The 5,703-nt window shown below is 43.5% G+C and overlaps 1 long non-coding RNA gene across 1 annotated transcript; it reads left to right on the top strand.

Annotated features, from left to right (window-relative positions):
- Positions 1–3,492: 3,492 nt before the first annotated feature.
- LOC132887401 (uncharacterized) lies at positions 3,493–4,293 on the top strand. The gene is made up of 3 exons (XR_009654821.1): positions 3,493–3,829; positions 3,940–4,001; positions 4,153–4,293. It is a non-coding gene; the product is annotated as an uncharacterized LOC132887401 (long non-coding RNA).
- Positions 4,294–5,703: the final 1,410 nt, after the last annotated feature.

Here is a 5,703-nt window from a genome sequence, read left to right as displayed (position 1 = left end):
ACCAAGATACTGCCACACTGCCGATGTTGTATTTTTTTTTTTGCCACTAACTCGTTATCTTGACTTGCCATCTTTCAACCGTGGTCTCAGTCTCTCTTTTTTTTTAAGATAGGACAGTATAGAGAGACAGGAAATGAGCGGGGAAGAGAGAGACGGGATCGGGAAATAACCTCGGGTCGGAATCGAACCCGGGTCCCCGGATTTATGGTATGGTGCCTTAGCCATCTGAGCCATGACACCCCCGGTCTCAGTCTCTTGCGAAGCTTTCTGTCAGACTCCAAATGTCACGCAGGGTTGCCATGGTAATGACATAAACAACCCTGCACGCGATGAGAACTTCTTTAGGAAATTGATAGAATTAGTGAAAATACGATCACACAGTTATTCGGGATGATCTTCAATTTATTATTTTATATTATGACCTCATGTACTCCATATTTATTTAGATATTATATATTTTTTTAAAATGACGGTAATGAGACCGATACCGTTGGTACTTTTGGATACCTCGGGATACCTTCTTACCGTAATACCGCCCAACCCTACTGGAAACTAAGGACTCTGGGTTCATCATCGTTTCCATTTGAGGTTTTGACGATGGTCTCCCATTTGGGCTAGTTGCCTAATTTCCCTCATCGAGTAGCAACCTCGTCAACACGTCAGTGTGACTTGAGTCCGCACGCTTGGGTGGAGGTTGTGTAAGAAGAGGGATTTGAAGCCTCTATCTTCTTCCAAGCCTGGTGCGCTAATACCCCGGAAATAGGCAGTACATAGCCGTCTATAATATTCACGAGGCGCCTCAGACCGTTTTTGTTTGATTTGTATAGCACACAATGTCGCAGAGGTTTCATCCGTGTACGGCGCATATTCTTCCCTCATGTAATTGCGAAGTTTCGAGTAACTATCGCGAATGTTTGGGGGTAGAGTCTCTAAAAAGGCACGAATGCTGCTACTGGAGGTCTTCCAGATTAGCTTAAGTTTTTCTCGCATTGTGGCGTTCGGCAGGTCCATCAGGCATCGGTCAATTTCTCGCAAATAATCATTTACATTTGTTCTTTTATTGTCGGGGTCGAATCGCTCGACATCTTGGGCAAGTAGGTCAATTTGCCATATGCGGCGGGCTTGGTGCACGTCCTTGTGCGGCCTCCTTCACTCTCCTGAGTACTCACTATCTGAGCTACTCTGGAATCACTCCCGTTTCGCACGAGATGCGTAGTCTGATTCATCCGAAGATGGATCAGAAATACTGTAGCGCACTGACCTGGGTGTGCTACGGGCCTGGGCTCGGGATGAGCGCAGGACGGCTCCATCTTGGCTAAACGACGGAGTCGAGTAGCGAGTTGATGGAGTTTGGCGGGATGTCTGGTTCTCGACCAGGTAATCCACGGTGTCCGGTTCGGACGCCGCTTCCCGCTCTGAACTTCGGCGCATTGTTGGGGGTCTTTCACGCCCCACGCGCCCTTCTTGGGGGGTCTGCTCCTTGGCAGCCCTTTTGGCGGCCTTTTCGGCTTTCTCTAGCCTTTCACCGCAATCAAGGGAGTTCTTCAAGAGACTACGCTCCCTATATAAATCATTGACATCGGCTGCCAGCTTGGCGTTGCTGGTGGTCAGCCTGTCAACCTCTCCGCGGAGGGATCTGATCTCTAGATCAGTATCCTGGAAGTGTAACAGGAATAGCTTACCTAGTGCCTCTTGGACACTAATAGTTGTTCTCTTTGGATCTCTCATATGTTTTATTGAGTTGACTATGTTAATTTGGCATTCACGCCTACTCATGTCCTTAATGCTTGCCCTTTCGGAGGCAGAGCAGTGAATGAGGTCTGCGATGACCTCAAAGAGAGAGACGTCTTGAGCGTTGTCTTCAATTTCTGAGACACGAGGGGATGCCATTTTGCTTAGGTTGGATATTGGATAATTAATTAATCAATGAGTCAATTTATCAATTAATCATTATTAATTAATATTAACTATGTAATTAATTAATCAGTTGAAAAAGTTTGTTTTACTTGAAAATGCTATCTCTTATCCTAAGTTATGAATAGGTTATTAGTATTTGTGATATGGTTATCACGCTACTGTTAACCATTTAACACACCTGGGGGTATACCTTAGCAGTTGTTTAATCAAACTGATGGTTTATCTGTTGTTGCAAAAATATTCAAGAAGTCAACAAACCAATCGCCTCACATGGGGCACCAATTTAATGTAGGTGCATTTGGGTAATTGAGTGATCAATCTCATTAAATCTGAAGGTTAACAATTAAAATTGAATCAGTCTCATTTTATCATTAAATCACTCATGGAATCAGTCTCATTTGAATCATACCATTGAATCATTTTCATTGAATCAGTCTCATATTATCATTAAATCACTCATGGAATCAGTCTCATTAATTAATAGCATTAATTTTGGCACTTAATAATAAATTACCAAACAGCTAAATTATGGTATATTCCAAATTATTATGATCACTTACTATATTACATAGATCATATGCACCTTTGAATTCTTGGAGATTGGGGACTTCAAAGATATTGGAACACAAATAAACACACAGTTTCAATAATAAATGAATTTATTATAACAAAGATAAAAATGAATAATGGCAGTTGAAATATATTCAAACAGTGAGATATCCTTGATGAGCGTGTGTGTGTGTGTGTGTACGCGTGTTGTGGTGAAGGCAAAAGATTAGTTTTGTGTGCTAATTAAGATGTGTGTGTGTGTGTGTGTGTGTGTGTGTGTGTGTGTGTGTGTGTGTGTGTGTGTGTGTGTGAGAGAGAGAGGCCTTGTGTGTGTGTGGTCTACACAAAAGAATTAGCTCTGGTAGCTAACTCCACGTGTGTTTGTGGGGGAGGAGTTGACCACGTGGTAAGGCCTATGGCCTAGCAAAAGAAAGAAGCTAGTGTGGGATGCTAACTGAGGTGTGTTTGTGAGGCCAGGTGAGGCCTGTGACCACGTGTTTGTGTGTGTCAGGCCTGGTGAGGCCTGGTGAGGCCTGGTGACCACGTGTTTGTGTAGGCCTAGATTAACCTCGTGTGGCTAAGCAAAGACAAAGGAATGCTAGCTAAGGTGTGTTTGTGAGAGGCCACGTGTTTGTGTAGGCCTAGATTAGCCTTGTGTTTAGCTAAGGCAAAGGAATAGTGTTGCCACCTGTCCCGGTTTTTCCTGATTGTCCCGGATTTTCATGGTCTGTCCCGGAAAAAAAAAATAAAAATCCGGGACACTGAATGTCCCGGTTTTTTGTACATGATGGGCAAAATGTGTATTTCAACTTGCGAGCCAGCTGAGAACCAGTTTGCTTTTCCATAGCTCGCCCGTGCTAAGCGCCACTAAGCGGAGCCACGTCATCACGTCGCTGAATACGTCATTACGTTGCTGTATACGTCACTTACGTCGCTGTATACGTCAGTTACGGCGCTACGTTTACATAAACCTTGGCGCGAATATCAAAGCAAAAACACGGAAGAAGCAGCAGTAACAACAATAATAATAATAATGGATGACTTCGCGTTTGTACAGCTGCTGCTTCTCGGCGCTTAAAAATGGCGATCTTTCATGGTCTTGTTATTGTTGTTGGTCTTAACAACTCCGCCCCCCCCGCTGACGTAAGCGGTTCTTTCCTCTGGCCCAGCAGAGAGTTGGTGCTAGCCTGGAACCGGCTTGGACTGATAAAAGAAACAGACTCTCTGTTACAATGGTGAAGGCTGAGCTTCAAGTCAGGCTAAACTTTCAGTTGTCCTGTACTGAGTTCAAGACATTCATTGAAAATCAGCCAGGACTCATAGCAGCAGCAAAGAAAAACACCAAATATAAATGGAAGATTAGGTAAGGTTTTGGTGAATTAAATCCAAATAGTGTAGTGTAGTAACATATTCCTGTATGTACTGTATGTGCCAAGTTATATCAGTTACATGTCCTCCTATGTATTTGTTTAGCCAAGAGCAGCAGAGGCACAGGCAAGCACAAGCAAAGCACACACCACACTCTAAGCAATCAGGTAAGCTGTTGGACACTACACCTTACATTGTTACATTCAGGTATTCTTAGATACAATGAAAAATTAGATTATTTCTTTTTATTCCACATAAGCAAACAAACAGAACTTAATTATGTATTTCCCTTTTACCTGTGCCCACTACTGCCCCCAGTTGTCCACAACCAAAAACTGTTGGAAATAAACCAAAATACTGAAGACCTAGCCTAGTAAACTAGACCCACCCGCCTAGCGGCCAAAAATATTTTTGCCTAGCGAGTGGGTCTAGCCTCGCACCATGTAAACAAAAACACTCCGGGCATCAAATCGTGCCCGCCAATCGCAACGCAAGGTTTTTGTTTGGATTCTTTGGGCGGGCTTTTTTTTTTTTTTAAAGATATTTTTTTGGGCTTTTTGCACCTTTTTTATTGGATAGGACAGTGTAGAGACAGGAAATGAGCGGGAGAGAGAGAGACGGGAAGGGATCGGGAAATGACCTCGGGCCGGAATCGAACCCAGGTCGCCCGCATTCATGGTATGGCGCCTTAACCACCTGAGCCACGACGCCCCAGGGCGGGCTTTTGCAGGAGTGACGACAAAGCTGCGTGACGCTGGAGAAAGCGCAGTAGGAAAGATGGCTACGGCTAGTGAATAGCGCGCGTTTGACTCCGCTTTGGAATCAGTTTTAGAAGAATTAGACTTGGAGTTTTCGTTGAAACATGAGCAGGAAGAGGCTCTCCGCTCATTCCTTTTCAAGAAGGACGTTTTCGCTGTTTTGCCGACCGGCTATGGCAAAAGTCTGATCTACCAGCTGGCTCCGCTCGTAGCCAAAAGGATGGGGCTAGTTTGTGCAGTACGAAGAATTAATAAACAGCTTTGAAACATTACTTTTTGATTGTTTCTTATTTTCCCGTTATTTTAAATTGAAGGGAAATTATTTCACCAAACACCACTAAATAAAAACTCTCAAAAACAGTTTAAGCAAACCCTTGAAAAACACTTGGGGAAAAAAAATGAGTGTATGTTATGTATGTGGTACAGACTCCAAACTTGTGGTCATTATCTCCAAACTTCTTAATATCTAGAACATGTTTATTAATTAATACGCATTTTGAAAAATTATTTATTTCAAGGTCTCCCCCACTGCTTTCTGTCGCTCTGAATACGTCACAGTCACTGTTGCGCTGATTGGTCAGAGCGTTGGCCTATACGCACAGAGACAGTTTGAAAGACAGCGGTTTGTTCCTCCTACCCGCTTCGGAAATGTCTACGGATCGAGGCCAGACTAAATATTCACATTTAGTCTGGCTTGCCAGGCTAATGAAGACCTGCTATATTATGTAAAGCAATTAACTAAACAAATAACTAGCAAAAGCGTCATTTTTACTAATTAGAGCAATACAGTTTCAGCGTAGAAGGGCGATTTTTGTCTTGGGTTAGATGTGTGAAGGGCGCCGTTGCTTACAAGCAAAAAGGTCGATTGGATGGTCGAAATGTCCAGGATTTTTGTCAGACACAGGTGGCAACCCTACAAAGGAAAGCTAGCTAAGGTGTGTTTATATGTGTGGGGAAGGACCACCACGTGGTAAGGCCTATGGCCTAGCAAAAGAAAGGCTAGCGTGGGTTGCTAGCTAAGGTAAATGAATGCTAGCTAAGGTGTGTTTGTGTGTGGGGGAGGACTGCCATGTGTTTCTAAGACAATACACTTAGCTTTGGATGCTAACGG

The sequence above is a fragment of the Neoarius graeffei genome, chromosome 6, assembly GCF_027579695.1.
Source record: "Neoarius graeffei isolate fNeoGra1 chromosome 6, fNeoGra1.pri, whole genome shotgun sequence".
Lineage (NCBI taxonomy): Eukaryota > Metazoa > Chordata > Actinopteri > Siluriformes > Ariidae > Neoarius > Neoarius graeffei.
This window is presented reverse-complemented; position numbering and strand designations above follow the sequence as displayed.